Consider the following 17810-nt stretch of genomic DNA (forward strand, 5'->3'; position numbering starts at 1 on the left):
GCCCGACCCCCGGCCCCGGCCCTGGACCAGACGCCCCCCGGACCGGGCCCCCCAAAGAGGGCCCGGCATTAACCTCCTTTTTCTGAATACATAATGTATTAACTATTTTCAGTATGGAACGACCATTTTACCCAGTATAACAAAAAGTGTTTCTGAACAGGATTACCAACTATAGCTTTAACTTTTGCAGGTCACCTCTTACAGGATGCATTTATTGGATGTTTCAGGCACATAACTGACATGGCTGCATCAACCTGTCACCACAAAAACACTTTCGAAAACAAGTAACCCTCAAGCAACTTTGATGTTTTACCTAATCAATAATACAATATTTACAGAAGGCTTCACTGGGTCTTTTATACACCCGGTGCTAGTTGTTTCTACCCTAAGCCGTCCCCAGGCACATGAAGTGGGATTTAGCAGTTTATTGCCGCTGGATGCCAGTTTGTTGCAACCTGTGGCCCCCCAAGTCTGATACGTCTAAGTCAGTGAGAACGATTCTTCAAGGTCTGGGAAAGTCCTCAGAGATGATGCCATTTCCCTTTCACAAGAAGCCCTTCAGTTAGTTTCTCAGAGGGTCACACAGCAGAGGAGAGCTGTGGTTTGAAAAACAGAGAGCTATCACCTTCAAAGAAGAAAACAGTGAGCGTGAAAGTCGTGGGCAGGTCATCCCAGACTTCACTGACCACCCACACTTGAAAGGAACGATTGAGATAAGCTATGTGAAGAAAATTTTCTCCGATTTGGAATTGAAGGCTTTGCTTTCTCATGTGCAGAATCACAGTATTTATTTCCTTACATTTAATTTCATCACCAACGTCTGATTTCCTAAATCAAAAACGACAAGGGAAATGTGAAGAGTTCTATTTTCAGATATCTTGACTAAAATTGGAAAAATAAGACAACTGCTGATTTCCCCCCCCCCCCCCCCCCACCCACCTCAGGACCATCACTTTTCTCCACAGACATATGAGGTGAAAACAACCACAGTGTTTTACAAAATAAATTTATTCGTAACCCTAAAAACATAATACACAACAGTGAGTAAAAAAGCCTTATCCTATGTGTTATTTAAATAATTTCCAGTAAAACTAATGCAGGTTACTGCCTGCCTGCTGGAAAACAAGTAAAGTCGACATTGTCAGGACCCTGGTTTAACAGGTTTTTGTAGTTGTGATTTATGTGAAATCATCCCTGAACAGAGGGTCTCTGCTGGAGGGCGTGGCCACTGACTGCAGTTTGCACACCTGCCTGCAATTTCCTCATCAGCAGCTGGGCTTTGCCTTTTTTTGTAGAGTCAAGCCAAACTGTGCCTCTCTGAATAACCTTTTGAAAGTTGTCATTTGTCCGTTGCTTACCTTCCTCAATCATCATGATCTCCCGGCATGTAACCTCCCGTTGGCTTCCATGTTACGTCAAGTCATTTTACAAACCTCTTCAGGACAGATCTGTCCATCCAATACTGCTGCAAATCCCTCAGCTGTCCCCTGCTAGCCTGCTCTCCACCTCTGTTCGGATCTCACGCCCCACACTGGAATCTGTCCCAAAACTCAACTTTACATAGAGTAACCCCTCCAGGGAGTGAGCCTCCCTGTTGCACATTTTCATTTTCTTTGTTGCAAAATAAACTCTCTACTAAATTAAACTCCAGTTCTAAGTTTGATTCTGCATGTGGTTCAGGAAGCTTCCTAAAACAGTTCACAAGCTGCTTTTAACTGATTAGAGGTACAGTCTCTGAACTGTACATTATTCAGTCCCAGTTAAGTCTTTAGGTGCAAACTTGCTAGAAGCAGGAGCAGTTAAACAGTTATATATTGCTGTTGGGAAATAATTGTTTAGAAACCGTGAAAAGGAACAACTCTTATAGTGTGTTACTTTCACTCGTGTAATTTAATAAAACTCAGCCTTCAAGTTTATTATTTAATTCACTTTTAGCTGTTGAAACTACTTTAAATTATTGTGTGATATACTAAAAGACATGTGGCACATCTGCTTTCTTTCTACACTGCCTTTACAAAGCTGATTTCTCTTAGAAAGCAGAAACAAATTCACCCTTTAGATCCAGCAGTTCCTACCACTTTTTGCATCAGTAAGCAAATCAAATTAAGACAGAGAAAAATATCTCTTTACGAAGGGCTCCAGGTTTGGATGAAGGAATGAACTTTAAGACTATCACCTGACTGTATTGGGAAGGAATCACATTCAAAATCGTGTTTCTAAATCAGCAAGTGGTGTGGCTGTTTTTAGAGCACTTCTGCAGCATGTATAAGGTGAACACATTTTTATTTAACTTCTTCAGTCTAATATAAAAATCCTTTATTAACAAGTAAAAAAACATTTGAGACTGTAGGAATTTTGAACATTCTTTGTGGCAAAGATTAATGAAGCTGGCTGTAGCTGTTCTTACAGAGTTTGGAGGATACTGGCATAACAGCATCATTTAGCTGCTGCAGATTTGTCATCCGTACTTCCCCGATGCAAATTGCTCTGCTACCAAATCTCAAAGGTGCTCTAATGTTGTTTTTCAACCCTGGTCCTTGAGGCACCCTGTGTTGCATATGTTAGGATTTACCCAGCTTCAGAACACCTGACTTCAGTTGATGGATGATTACCAGGTGTTCGCTGAACTACAGTGGTCAGGTTTGTTAAAACAGGGTGACATCTAAAATATGAAGGGCAAGTTGCCTTGATGACCAGCGTTGAAAAACACTGCAAATGGATTCAGATATGGTGACTCTGGAGGCTACTGGAGCACAGTAAATTCATTCTTCTGTTCAAGATACCAGATTGAGACAATCTGAGCTTTGTGACATGGTGCATTATTTTGATAGCCATCAGAAGATTCGTACACTATGGCCATAAAGGGATAGTCATGGTGTTCATATTAAGTACACCAAATGGCATTCGAAAGTGGTTGGTCCCCCCAGGTCCGCTTAACTCCCCTAAGCAGTTTATCACTATAAATACCCTCTAAGGATGACTCAACTTTAAAATTAGACTGTAACACTTTAATTTTGGCAGATAAATAATAATATGTTTCGGAGCTGAGGCTCTTACAACGAGCAAAATAAGCGATGTTTTGAAGGAGAAGAGCCCCTAATCCTGGCAACATGTCTTTTTCTACACTTAGACACATCCCTGAAAGGGGAAACTCCACAGGTGATATTTGAAGAAAAAAATGTGTTGTCATAGAGACATTATATGTTTTTACGACATGTGAATCCTTGTATGTCTTAAGTGTCTAACTAAATGTACGTATTTTCCATTCCACACAGTACAAATGTTCCAATAATAATAATCCCACTTTATCAGTTGAAGCAGTTCTTACTTTTAACAACCATAATAACACTAACATTTAATGAACAAATTATTTAAAAATCCCCCTGTTGAGGTGCACAAATGGCACCTCATACTATGCATAACCAGGTTAAATTATAAAAGGTTCTTTACTACCACTAGGGGTGTATTAATGGAACAATACACACGTAATAACATTTTATACAATAACCACTGGAGAGGTTTCCTTTAGGGAATTGGTAAGATGCAAAGTTGTTATTGATAAAACAAGTTATCTTAGTTAACATAGTAGGTTGAAAGACTGGTAAAGTAGTATTTTGTGGAGCCACAGTATGGAAAAATTTTATTCCAGATTGCCCTGAGATATAACTTGGATTAGGCAAAATATGTCTTCTGTTATATTTATGGCATATTCAAATGTAGTTTCTATCAGTATTAAACTGGGATGAGCCTATACACATACTATACAATTACCTTGTGTTGCCTTTTACTTAATATCTTAAATCAAAGACAGCCCAGTATTCTTTTTGGGTATAACCAGTTTTTATACGTAATTGTTTTGGATAAGATATTTCATAAGTGTCATAAAAAATAATCAGGTCTCATCTGATTCATTTTTACTGAGGAAATTTGATTCTTAGGAGGATCAATTAAATTAAACCTTTACCTGTTACACCAGTTCCCAAAATAAGATAAAATCTTTTATCCTGTTTTATTGACAGGTGTTGGCACGAGCCGGCAAAAACATGAATTGGGGCTGTTGTAGGAGATCAACACCTGTGAGAAGTTACTGATTAACTTTTGTGTCTTTTTCCTACTACAGGAGCAGTTAATTGTCCTTTTTCTAAACAAATTGGCTGTTCTTGTAGTTGTTTGAATCTTCCCTTTTGTGGTCCTGTGTACCCTTCTGGGCCGGTATTATATCCCACTAAATCCCATTTGGGACACCATGGGATTGGAGTAGGTGCACCCCACAGAAAACGACGCATGTAAATGTCACATCCACTCCACACTGAATGCTTTGTTTCACAATGTATTACATCAGTTAAATTACAAAGTTCGCCGAGCTTCCCATTGTAATTTAATTCAACTCCCCCATATTGTTTAATGCAGGGATCAGTAGATTTCTTTGGGGTGGAGAAAGCACATTACTGAAAAAACAAACGTTATGAGAGAAATCACATTTTGTAAATTAATCTGTGCTTTCCATCGTAAAAGGCGAAGCACAATCATCTGGCTCACACCCAACAATCCTCCTAAGACTTTCCACTTAACACATAGCACAATTTTACTCTTCTACTTCTTCTTCTATATGCCTCTGTGCTTTCTGATATCTCTGAGGTTTCTTTTAGTAGCTGGTTTCTCTCGTCTACAGTGTGATTTTATGCCAGGATCTGCTTACTTTTGTTTGTTCTTCATCCAGCCAACTTTCACACTGTATACGGTGAAGCTTACCACTTTAAAGGGGCCAAACCACCAGGGCTCTGTCCACGTTCTGTGGAAAACCTTTCTGTGGATCCCCTCTTCTGGGGCAATCTATTCCACTATCTGTCCTGTCGGTTCCTTGGTCAGAGTTTTCTATATGTTATTATACAAAAACGTCACAGCAGATTGCAACTGTGGGGCATACTGTAATAATGGTAAGGTACAATATCACAGCGGTGTTTAAACAATACACAGTTGGTACCAAGAGGCCCCAAACAATAGTTGCAGTAATCGAATAGATTACTGCAACGGTGTTTTCACAGGTCTGCCTAAAAAGTGGATCAGACAGCTGCAGCTGATCCAGAACGCTGCTGCCTGCGTCCTCACTAAGACTAAGAAAGTAGAGAACATGGACCCAGTTCTAAAGTCCTTCCATGGCTCCCTGGATCTCAGAGAATAGACTTTAAAATACTTCTGTTAGTCTATAAATCCCTAAATGGCTTAGCACCTAAATACATCACAGACTTGTTATCGGTGTATCAACCATACAGACCACTAAGGTCTTCTGGCTCCAGCCTGCTCTGCAGAACCAGAACCAGAACTAAACAAGGAGAAGCAGCATTTAGTTCCTATGCTCCGCTTATCTGGAACAAACTTCCAGAAAATTGTAAAGGTGCGGAAAGCCTGAGTTCCTTTAAATCAAGATTAAAAGCACATTTGTTTAGGATTGCCTTCAACTGTTCTAGTTAACTGAATCACCACTTTTTTGTTCTAATTTCTATCTAAATTTTATTCCTACTTGCTTTTATTCTGTTTTAATTTGCTATATTTTAATCATGTAAAGCACTTTGCATTGTCTCTGTACTGAATTGTGCTATATAAATAAATTTGCCTTGCCTTGCCTTGCCAAACTGCGGCAGGAATAACTTAAATTGTACCAGAAAACCCAGATCTATTGAACCAACAAAATATTGTATGCAACCTACAATGCAGTTTCACTGTATTACACAATCACATATCTGTCATGTGATGTGAGTCCTGTCAGCTGTTCCCTCATGCAGTGGTCAATACAGCAAGTCATTACAACTTGCACACAGACTTAACAGAGTTTCCACACTGGATGCTCTCTCTCACACACAAGTGGAATTTGAACCCAGATCCCCACCGTATCAAAAATACAGCCTTAATCAGCTACACAACCACAGAGGACAGAGGGCTGTGTTCAAATAGCTGATTTCTGTGGCAGCCCAAAGACCCTGGAACCAGCTACGCTCCACCACTGATCTAAGTTTTTTATTTTTTAAATCAAAGCTCAAAACTAATTTCTTCAGGCTGGCTTTTAATACCAAGCAGGACCCCAAGATTCTGTTCCTGATTTTTAATTTTTATTGCCTGCATTTATGTTTTGTTTTGTTCATCTCTATGTTTTTTTTCTTTTTTTGTTTTTTTTGTTAATGGCAGAGCACTTTGGTCACCTTTATATGCTGCGTAAAGAGTAATATAGCTGAATGATTGATTGATTTATTGACTGATGAAAACCAGATTGGGCTCCTAAAGTTCAGCAGAGTTGATGCGGGTCACATCAACAAACAGCAGGTCACTGCAGAGAGGAGTGACTGACAGAGTTTTCACAAGTAAATATCGAATGATCTCATGAAGTAAATAAAAAAACAACTGTGAACTTGAAAGCTCAGCCACACTATAAAAAAAAGCCCATTATTCGTAGTACGTAGAACAATAATTTCTCATTACCATGCAGCATTCATTTCTTCATACTTCAACTACTCTCCTAATTATGGTTAAGCAAATCTTACCAATATTGTTTCCCATTTGGCATCGATTGAAGTGAAGTTTGAGCTCAGGAGATTTTTTTTTTTTTCCAATATATGTGCATCCTTAACATGCTGTGCATGTTTTGTGTGTTGGTGAATGAAAGTGTGGGCTGACTCTCAGTTCTGGCTGCTCCCTTTGTAATTATCAATTAGACCTTATTTCCCTGGGGAACAATAAGTCACTGCATGTGGTGGCAGAACCTGATCCAGTTGCTGTGCGTGAACAAAGCACTGCCTCTGTGTAATTGCTGCAGAGGGACACCAACAGTGAGAGGGAATAATAAGTAGTTTATGTATTCTACAATGTTGCAGGAAAGTTTATGAACCGTTCTGAACACTGAATATTTTTAGGGAGCGAAGTGTGGAAAACTAAATAGTTATCTGCTTTTTTTTCTTCAAAGAGGACTTGTGAACACAAATATTAGATGTCAGAGAGTGCTTTTAATTATCCATCCATTGGCTATATTAAGGTTTACTGTTGAATAGAAGAACCACAGCAAAGCTCAAACATGTTTTCAAAAAAATACACATTGTTGACCTGATGTCTTAACAGTGAATTTCCATTAACAAGGAAGTATTTAAATCCATTATAAACATAAATAGTCACAACAATGCTGAAAACTGATATGCTATTTAATAAAATTGTATTCTAGCCTTCCAAAATTTTAAACTAAATTGGGGTTCTGTTTACCATGCAGGCCAGTTAATAAATGAAGAAATATAACACATTAGGACCTCTGATCACATTTGTGGTAGATAAACTTAATCAGAGTCACATATTGACATTAGGCTAAGGAGAGAAAGTAGATTATAGAAAATTACTTTCACAGTCATTGGCTGCAAAGCAAGTACAAAACGTCACAAAGGTGAGTATGAATTTTTGCACAATTGGTAAAAAAAAAAAAAAAAAAACAACTCCACAGGGTTAGTCCAAGTTGGAGCAGATTGTGTATGAAAAATCCTTAAGGTGGAAACAAATTGACACATTGGCTAAAAAAACTGACAAGGGGCGTATCTTGAGGGAAATAAAGATTTTCTCACCGTGGGCCCAAATGGACAAATGTGGGGTAGGAAACTTCATCAAAGCTGGTATGAATGAACTAATTTGCTGATCCTCACTTAGGTGGGTAAGAATTGATGCATGGTTGGTACAAAACATCCTCACAGCAAGTGTGGACTGGCACATGGCAGGTATGGTTTAAAATACCATATGTTTCAGACTATAAGGCGCACTTAAAAATCCTTAAATATTCTCAAAAATTGATGGTGCGCCTTATATATGATTATCATTGTGCTTACTGACTGATTTTATGTGGTACAATGTGCTCAAAAATGTGTTTAAAAAGTGTGACTTTGGTTAGCAATGGATATTCAGAGCATTACGGTACACTGTGTCACTACCTGATAGGACCCCTGAGCTGTCTACCAGACTGCCTGACCGTAATGTCTAAAGTAGAAGTGCATTCATGTAAGGCAGCCCACGCCCGGAGTACGCGCTAGCAACAATAAACCTAGTAAGTTAATTCAATATAAAAGTTACGTTTATTTTGGCGTTATGTTAGAAACAGGGTGGTGTAATCCAGCTACTCTGTCCTCCTGACAGATAGAAAGCTGTGGATGTGGAGGGGACAGGGAGTGATATTACACACTTGGGAAAAATATTTAGTGGGCCTTATGATCCGGTTTGTCTTATATCTGGACAAAGATATACATAGACACGTTAATTCACAGTGCGCCTTATGATACGGTGCACCTTGTGGTCCGAAAAATACAGTATGGTGAATAGTCTTTAAATGTGAGTAGGGATTGATGCATCCCTGATAAAACATGCCTAACAGCTGGTCCAGATTGATACATGACTGATGCCAGATAAGTACCAAATGATCCAGGGAAAGTCATTCCTTACACCTGAAAAACTTGGTTACCAAACAATGAAAACTCCAAATGTATGAAATTGCAAAAGGTTCCCAGTTTATTACAGCTAACCATCGTTGGGTTTCATTACATAGATTCGCCAACGTTGACTATATGTGTGATCTGTGCGGTGAAATATCCCTTTGATCGAAGGATTATACAGGAAAATGTGACAGTCACACAATAGATATTGATCATTCAATAGTAGATGTCTACACTGTTGGATGTTAATAGTCACATTGAAGCCATTTACGTTTGTTGACTGAATTTTTCTTCCTGTTCTTGCAGCTTTCAGCTCTCAGAATATCTGTCTTCAACACATGAGAAGCTGTTTGTTTTTCTGTTGTATCACTAGACTCTGGAATGGAGGCCGGGTTAACCGATTACTTATTTGACTATCTCAAAAAAAAAAAAAAAACGCGTCCATTGCCTAGGTAGTCTGTTTATCAACACACCTACAAGTCTTATCCAGTTATATAATGATGAGGATTATTGCACGTTTATTTTGGGGTTATTCTGTAAGATTGCAGCTTTATGGTTAAGCTTGCCTTATAATAGAACATATGCTAAAACACACCACAGAACCTGGATGTATATTTGGATCTGGAGGCATCAGTCTTTTCTCTGATGAATAAATTATGAACATCGGAGTGTGATTCCAATAATGGATGAAAACTTTTTTTTCAACATTTAGTCAGTCCTAAAATGGCTTTTTATTTAATATATGACCTTATTTCTTTGTGATCTGTAATACTACTCTGTGCATTGCTCTTGGAATATATAAATTATCTTGGACTGTTGAAGTTGCATATGATTTTATAAGGTTTTACAAACTGATCTGATCTGCTGTTTTTGATAGTTTGTATCATAACTTTTTCTGTGTCGTAATGCTGTGTTTAGTAGACTCACACCTCCCTCCATTTTCACACGACTGTACAATCCTGGTGTTTGGCTTGCCTTTGTCCCTCACTGAAAATTGAATCAGGTTTTTCTGACGCGTGTATCATAAAATCTATTGATTAAATGACTATGAAAATGACAAAGCCCGAGAAGTGTTGAAAGGTGTTTAAAACCACGATCAGACAGCTGAGGTTAAGCAGATGACCATGTGTGGTTTGCCCTATCCCTTCTACAATTCTTCATCATTTGTCCCATTACTCATCCTATTCACCGAGCTCGGTCCCATTAAAATGACTGACATCCCAGTGTCTGCTGTGAATGGGTCCCTAAGGCATCCTGAATGAAGCTCAAACTCATCACTTTCTTTTGAGTGAAAATCTCTACCGATCTGTCAAACAGTAAAAATGGATTTTGCTGTCAGAGTTCAGACCTTTGAAAATTTCAAAGAGGTAACTTCGAATGCCAAAATATCAAACCCCTAAACGGTGGAGGTAATACTTTTATTTATTTGTTTTGATTCGTGACTCAGAATAAACTCCAGAGACACATGCAAGATGTCTATAAAGAATCACACAACTGTAGCTTATTGAATGAGAGTAGTTAGCTGTTCTTTATGCGTTTTCAAATCACGCTTAGAATAGTATTAAAACGTTTGGAAGCACTCCAATTCTTTATATTTTGTTCTCTTATAATAGTTTACAGTTGTCTTAAGCAGTTAGTTTACCAGGCTTTCCAAGATCTTTTGTTTTTTTTGTCCAGCTTTAACTACTTTACTCCAATTCTTGTCACTGACCATGGAAACATAATGTACAGTCTGTGCTTCAGAAGTTAGAAGGGACAAATTAAATAAAAAGTAGTTAGTGTCAGACTTAAATAAACCAAATCTATATATGAACAGTAAGTAAGCGTCACGTCTTGGGGCTGACTCTCAGGCCCAACACGCCTCAGACTGCGTTGATCAGTGTATGCCAAAGTTTTAGCTCGTGACTAACCATGTCCTCTCTATGGGGCTGTGAGCTGGCACTGTGTGTCTGTGCTTCACCTCTTCGACTCCACAGTGTTACCGGCAAGCGACTCCGCACAGCTGTAGCCCATCTAGGCCAATCAGGAAGAGCCTGAGAGGAGCAAGTTCCCCTGAGGCAGATGCCAGATCGTAGTGATAAGGAATCCTATCTTTGCTTGTGTCCTTTTGATTAGCTCCTTGTGTTCTCCTTTGCAGATATTCTCGTCTCCAGTACCTGGTCCCATTCGAGATCTCTCTCCACTGCTTCCTAATCACCAAAGTCTGAGGATGGACTAATTCTGGAAATCCATCTGATAATCTAACTTCTCCACAATCCAGGAACATCACTAACCTGGCTCTCCTTCCAACGCTCTGTCGCCATATCCTTCTGGAAAGCAAGCAAAGGATCATTACAAACCTTCCCTGCTCACCACAATCTGCCAACCTCAGCCTCTTTGGGTGTATTCGCCTTCCTCCTGGATCTTCATCATCTCCACAAATGGTAAGAATCTTCATCATCATCATCATCATCATCATCATCATCATCATCATCATCATCATCATCATCATCATCATCATCATCATCATCATCATCATCATCATCATCATCACCAGTTCCCGAACTCTTCTTCCTCTGCCAGCACTCATCTATCATCTTCTTCATGGATCCCTCTCCCAATCCTCAAAGAGATATTTACTCACCTGATAGTCTTAATAAACCATTTAAAGTCTGCTGAAGGGCTTTACAGAATGCCAACAGGACAACTTGGGAATATTCTGGATGTAAAAATCTGAATAATTCTGGTTTTGCTGGTTACTTAGCTTTTAAGTTTTGTTTTATTTTATGTTGGTTTTGTCTTGTTTCTTTTTGTGGATTCTTGTACTGAGATTTTTGTATGTTGAGAACATTCTGGTGTTGGTCAATGGGATGTTCTGATGTCTTGTATTTATTCTGTTTTGCCATTCTCCTCAGTGAGCATCCCTCTATTGCCACTAGCCTGCTCCCTCACAGCTGCAGTCTTAATGACGTGCCTGGTCTTCATTCCAGCAATTTCTCCTCCCAGTATTCATACACCCAGGCTTGCTTTAGTAGTTTGTCCTATTTTCCGGTTATTGTCCAGTTCTCATCAGTGTCACCATCCTAAATATATGCTGTGTAGATTTCTCATTGTCTCCTATTGCTCCTTTGTTTTCTCCTTTGTCCTTTACTTCTTTATGTAAGTCTGGACTCTCTGCTTCTGTTAAAGATTGTGTATAATTCACTCTGCTGATCTCCAGCTCTACTTCCTGCATTTTGGCGCTCAGAGACATCAAAATACTCGTTGCAGCTAAATATGTTTTCTGCTAAACTCTGTAATCTCTGGTATTTTTCAGAAATTCTGTGAAATAAATGGGAACTAATTATGTCTTTGTGGCACGCCGCTGATAACAAAATGCTCAAAGATCAGGGGAGGGCAATTATTTTCCCCAAAGAGCCGAATAAGCATCTATGGCTGTTGTCAGCGGCTGGGCTAGCACAACTGGCACACAGACACAGCAATTTAACAATAAATGTTAACCACCGTACTGACAACTGAAACATTCTAATTAACACAATTATCTATTGCAAAAACAATTGTCAGAAATAGGAAAGGTCTGGTGTTTCACTGGGTGTTTAGTCTGATTATTTAAAATCCAGATTTGATTCCTGAGAACGTTGTTTTCCTAAAACTGAGCGCACACCTTTAAATTTGACTTGTGTAAATAAATGCTTGGGTCCTTGTCTTTTAAAGAACTCTTCTATTTGGATCAGATTCCTTTGTTTTTTTAGCATGAGACAAACTTTATTAGGATAGTTCTCTGTGAGAGAAAGAAATCCCCTAAACATGTTTATAATTAAAAATCAGAAATGATTGTTCTAATTTTATTGTTTTTCTTTTTTAATTCTGGTTTTGTTTGTCAAAGGAAACAACTTTGTGTGGCCTGAGGGCGATTTATGGCCCCTGGACTGATTTTGTTTGGCCCCCATCTACAATTCAAGCTTGATTTGGCCTACCAGCACATGAGCTTGATTCAGATGGAGACTTTATGTAAGTTAAAATCTTTTTTAAAACTGAAAACATTTGGTACAACACAAAGTAGTAATCACATTTTTTACATTCTCTTTGATTTAAAATAGGAGCACATCTATCCAATGACTTTTAGTCAATTACAGGTGGACCACAATCTGCTTTTAATTCAATAATTCATTTAATGCATTTATTAAAAGTGGCTAAATACAGCGAGTGTTTTGAAAGAAAGACTGACCCAAATCATCTCCTTGTTTCTGAGGCTAAAAATATTTTGCATGTTTATTTCAATCAATCCCAAAAGAATTTGGAAGCTGAACGGCCATCTTTGAAGATTATATTAAAAACCCTTTTTAATTTTTGGAAATTAAAGAAAGAAAAGAGGTTTCTTTTCATAGCAAAGAAAAAATAATCTAATATTGTCATGGCTGAAAAGAAATAAAAAGTAAAATAACAGGCAAAGTCCAAATAATAAAAAAAATCTTCTGAAACCCTTGATAACTATTGATTCAAACCCCTTTAAATTATGACAAAGATCTTGGTGTTTGCAAACCAAATGGACAAACACATGGAATGGTTTAAATCTCTCGTCTGTAAGTAATTTGATCTAAATCATATTATTCCAATATGTCAAAACTGCACTGTCCACAGCTATGAAACGTTTGGTTAATCAGAGTGCTAGGCTTTACAAATCTATTTTATAACACATTTCTGGTCATTTCAATCAAGTTGCCTTGTAGCACTTTCAGTATCCACAGACCAAAGACTTTAACAGAGGAGCGCAAAGGTTCAGTTTGCTTGTAGGTGGCAGTAGGAGACCTGTTCAGAAACTTGCATTCAGTCTTTCAGATAATGTTTTATAATGAGGTTGGCAATTGAAGTTTTCACAAAGTAGATAAAAAATAATGTCTATACAGCTACTTTTCAAAACACAGAGGTAGGGCTGATCCCTCCTATAGATCCTTAGTGATGATTTCCTCAGCTGTGTGTTCCTCTTTGATCCATGTGTGTGGTGCAGCTTTTCAGCTCCACAGAAGTGAATATATTTTAATATAAATCAAAGAATGTCAGTTGAAATGAGACAAAGCCAGAGAGAAACAGGATACCTCACCATGATCAGAGCCTGGTACCTGCAGATTTCTGCAGAACTGAATTCTCTTTGATGATCAGAGCAGGCACTAGTACAACATGTTACTCCAGTTGAATCCGATGCACTTGAGCTAGACGTTAGTCAGATGTTAGCGGCAGAGATTTGCTTTTACAATCAGGAGGAAACATGGACCCGCGGATGTGCATGGTCCAAATTTGGAACAAACAAGACGGTGACGAAAAGTGATTGAAACCTGAGCTGCTTTTTATTATAGTGTTACAGGGTGGAGAGATGATTTAGATGCAAAGCTGACATACGTTCATCATGGACATGAATGCCATATTCATTTAGGGGTTTTAATTCAATTCAATTCAATTCAATTTTATTTATACAGTGCCAAATCATGAAACATGTCATCTCAAGGCACTTTACAAAATCAAGTTCAATCATATTATACAGATTGGGTCAGATTATACAGATTGGTCAAAAATGTCCTATATAAGGAAACCAGTTGATTGCATCAAAGTCCCGACAAGCAGCATTCACTCCTGGGGAACCGTAGAGCCACAGGGAGAGTCATCTGCATTGTACATGGCTTTGCTGCAATCCCTCATACTGAGCAAGCATGAAGCGACAGTGGGAAGAAAAACTCCCCATTAATGGGAAGGAAAACCTCCGGCAGAACCGGGCTCAGTATGAACGGTCATCTGCCTCGACCGACTGGGGTTACAGAAGACAGAACAGAGACACAACAAGAGAGACAAAAAAGCACAGAAGCACACATTGATCACAATGGTTTTAATATTAATTGAACCATTCTTTTCCCAGGGTGGAATACAACCATCAACTTCAATGGTTTTTAAAGCAATAATTAGGTGAACAATTTCAATTTACAGTAAATGTTTTAAATACTAAATAGTAAAGATTCAACATACTGGCTCAACAGGGCTGGACGTTTAACCACTCTTCTTGGGATCATTTGTTGAGTTAATTTAAATGGGTTAGTGATGGAACATGATTTTAGGCTTAGTCCAAAACCTTTAAAAGTGTTGAGGTTTTGTTAAGGTAATTCCAAAAGCTTTATGTTAGGTCATTATTTCCATTCCAAAACAAGTTTTATTTTACGTTTGATCTTCAAAGATGCAAAATAAGGAGAACTACACATTGCATGAGCAAAATAAATAAACAAATTAATTAATTGTGTGTGCAATAAGTGGCCATGTTGCAGGTGATGTACAAAGATTGCGTCTGCAATGGATAAGATGCACAAAACCAGTTCGGTCTGCCTCATTTATTTATATATTTATGTGTTTTGCAAAATGTCGGACATAAAATGGCAGAAAAAAGGTTGGAAAAACCCAAACTGGATCGAGGAGCAACACCTCTTGGGTCCCAGGATAAATGGTGTGAAAAAAACAGGCTTTGAAGCACCACTTGATTCTTTGCCCGAACTTCATGTCCTGTTTTACTTCTACCACCCCTGTAGGTGTCCTTTCTTTATTTTTGAACTCTTTACTATACTCATCCCCAGTTCCTATTTGCATTTTGTTTCTGCTCAAACCCACAAAACTTGAAAGAAGGATCCAGCCAAGACTTGGACCTAGCAGACTGGCTTGTTGAAAGGTTCAGAGTCAGTGACGCTGTATATCAGCAGCTTCTGGACGCTCCAGTTTCTACGTGGCATTGATTGGAGTTACCAAATCATCTGAGAACCTGGGTGGAGAATTGGAAGAGTCTTGCACCACAGTGTGATCTAAAACAGACACGGGAAATTACTGGGGCTGATAGCCGAGAGCTCTGGCAGAGATCTTCATTCCTGGATTCCAGTGGTAACCTTCTCTGGCATCCATGCCTTGCACCACAGCTCCAACCTTATACCCCATCTGCATCAGTGCCTCATGTTTCTTCCCGTTCCCACCGAAGACGAAGCTGCCATCGAGACGCCTCCTCTCCCATTCCAGACGCCTCCTCTCCCATTCCAGATGCCTCCGCTCCTGTTCTGGAGGTTCTGGCGAAGGGTCCATGCTCCCACTGCTTCTTCAATGCCTCCCAGCGGTCAGCAGGGAGTGGTTCCTGTGACTCCCTTTGTGCAGCTTTTAGCGCTAGGGTAGGAAACTGATCACTAGAAGACAAGAATGAAGTGGGAGCAATTCAAATTCTTCAAAGAAAAACAGAAACCCTGAAAACAGTCACTAAACACAATGCAACTCAAACACAAAAGTGTCAAAATGCCGGAACAGAATGTGATAATAGTAATAGTAATATCATCTTTATCGTCATTGAAACATACATTACAACAAAATTTGTTCTCTGCTTTTAACCCATCACCCTTGGGGAGCAGTGGGCTGCCACTGTACGGTGCCCGGGGATCAATCTGGGGTTAAGGGTCTTGCTCAGGCACCCAGGGTGCAGGCACTGGGGGATTGAACCGGGTACTTGCATCCTTGTCAGAGCGCAAGCATGCTGCTCTAACCACTAGGCCAGCACTCCCCCAAAAATGCGACTCTGGTGGGACTCGAACCCACAACCTTTGAATCACGTCTCATGTGTTTGACTAGAAGTCCAATGCGCTATCCATTGCGCCACGGAGCCACCAGAAGTCCAGCTTTGTGGGCAAAGATTTTGATCACTACACAAATCTCTTGAAAACTTGCGGACTGTAATTAAAAATGAGGTCCTAGTCAGGAAATCAACCAATTTAACATAACAGTTGTGAAAAATCCAGCTAGATTTGTGCAGAAATAAAAGGCAATCAAACCATTAAAACCCACAAAATGATGACATTCACACTTACAGTGAGCAAACTTCCACCGAACTTCAACAACAGAACTGTATTAGCGGGATGATATTGGCAGCTGGGAGAATTCATGAGTGTTATCATATATAAACCCCTCTCAGCTAATATTTACCATAACATCGGTCGCATATTAGCGATTCTCCGCCAGTTTGCATATCAAAGATGCTGAGGAGAAGCTCTTTGGGCTTGGTGCAGTCGGATGTTTACTCAGCAAACAACTGCTTAATTTAGAAAATCATTTCCAGCTGCTGTGGGTTTCCTGGAGAGGCCCTGCGTGTGTATGTGGGACTACATTTCAAGTATTCACAATATAGCTTGTAAATAATTAAAACCGTCCAAGGGGAAATTAATAGAGCTAGCTTGTTACCGCGCTTCATCTTGTTAACTCTCTCGGCCACACGGTCGGTTTAACAGACCTGTCAGGATTCACCGCATGTGACAGTCACTATTTGGCGTCCGATCGCCTAATTGATCCTCCCTGAGATTGCCTGCGGAGAGCGCCTCTCACAAAGTGCAGCAGCTGACAAAGTATTGATGAATTGTTGGGGAGACTCGGATGGGAGTACGCATGCTATTGAGCAAGAAAGGCTTCCTTGGGGGAAATCTCGTTTCTGGATCAATTGCTGTAGTATGGGATGGATTGAATGAGCTGCAGACGGAGGCATCCCACCTGCCATGAGAAGTTGTAAGCTTGATATAACTGCCCCATGAGTGGATGTTCAAAGTAATACATTGTGCAGATAAAAACGCTAATGGGTAAAGTCTATTAAATGTGCTTGTTTTCTAGATATTTATTTTGTGCCTGAGCAAAGAAAAAACAAATGCATTTCTAAGAAGAACTTGAAATGGGCAGAAAACCGGATCTATGGGAACCTTTTAAGGGGTGTGAAATATTGTCTTAGACTCTGAAAGAAATACCTGAATGCAGTGTTCTGAGTTCCTTAACCAGTAAAACAACCTGTTCCCTTTTCTCTTCTCGTTCTACCTCACCTTAATCTCTCTGCTTGTGGGAGAGTGATTAGGAAGAGGGAAGGCTGACTTTATAAAGTGAAACACAGTCCCCCTACTGAGTGGGTCTTTACAGGTTGTTAGGGTTTTGTTAGGAGGCAAAAATGTAGTCAAAGAGAAGAGGCAGAGGAAACAGACAGTTAAGGGAAGATGTAGAAGACAATAAATTTAGTGTTGAAAGTAGTAGTAGTGTTGATAAAAACGTCTGAAATGTATTTTGTGAGCATTTTTGCAGAATTTGAGGGTTTTGGTTTGACCTGCCATCCATAGCAATGCAATGGCTGGTATGTGGTTTTTACAATAATCGTGAATTTAAATCTCACAGTTTTACAATGTCAAGCTCCTTCCATGAACGTTTTGAGCAAAACTGGACTCTTTACTCCTTTTCAACTGTGTGTTACAGCAATTTGCACGTCAGCCAATTACATTGCATCAAGATTTGATGAATATAAGAGGCTGAACTTAAAACTGAGCTTGTGAATGGGGAGACAGGCTA

General features: G+C 39.3%; 1 non-coding gene across 1 annotated transcript; it reads right to left on the reverse strand.

Annotated features, from left to right (window-relative positions):
• Positions 1 to 16009: 16009 nt before the first annotated feature.
• On the reverse strand, positions 16010 to 16101 carry trnar-ucu. Its single transcript is given in 2 exon segments — positions 16010 to 16045; positions 16065 to 16101. It is a non-coding gene; the product is annotated as a tRNA-Arg (tRNA).
• Between the last annotated feature and the right edge of the window lie 1709 nt (positions 16102 to 17810).

The sequence above is a fragment of the Fundulus heteroclitus genome, chromosome 5 (genome assembly GCF_011125445.2).
Source record: "Fundulus heteroclitus isolate FHET01 chromosome 5, MU-UCD_Fhet_4.1, whole genome shotgun sequence".
Classification (NCBI taxonomy): Eukaryota; Metazoa; Chordata; class Actinopteri; order Cyprinodontiformes; family Fundulidae; genus Fundulus; species Fundulus heteroclitus.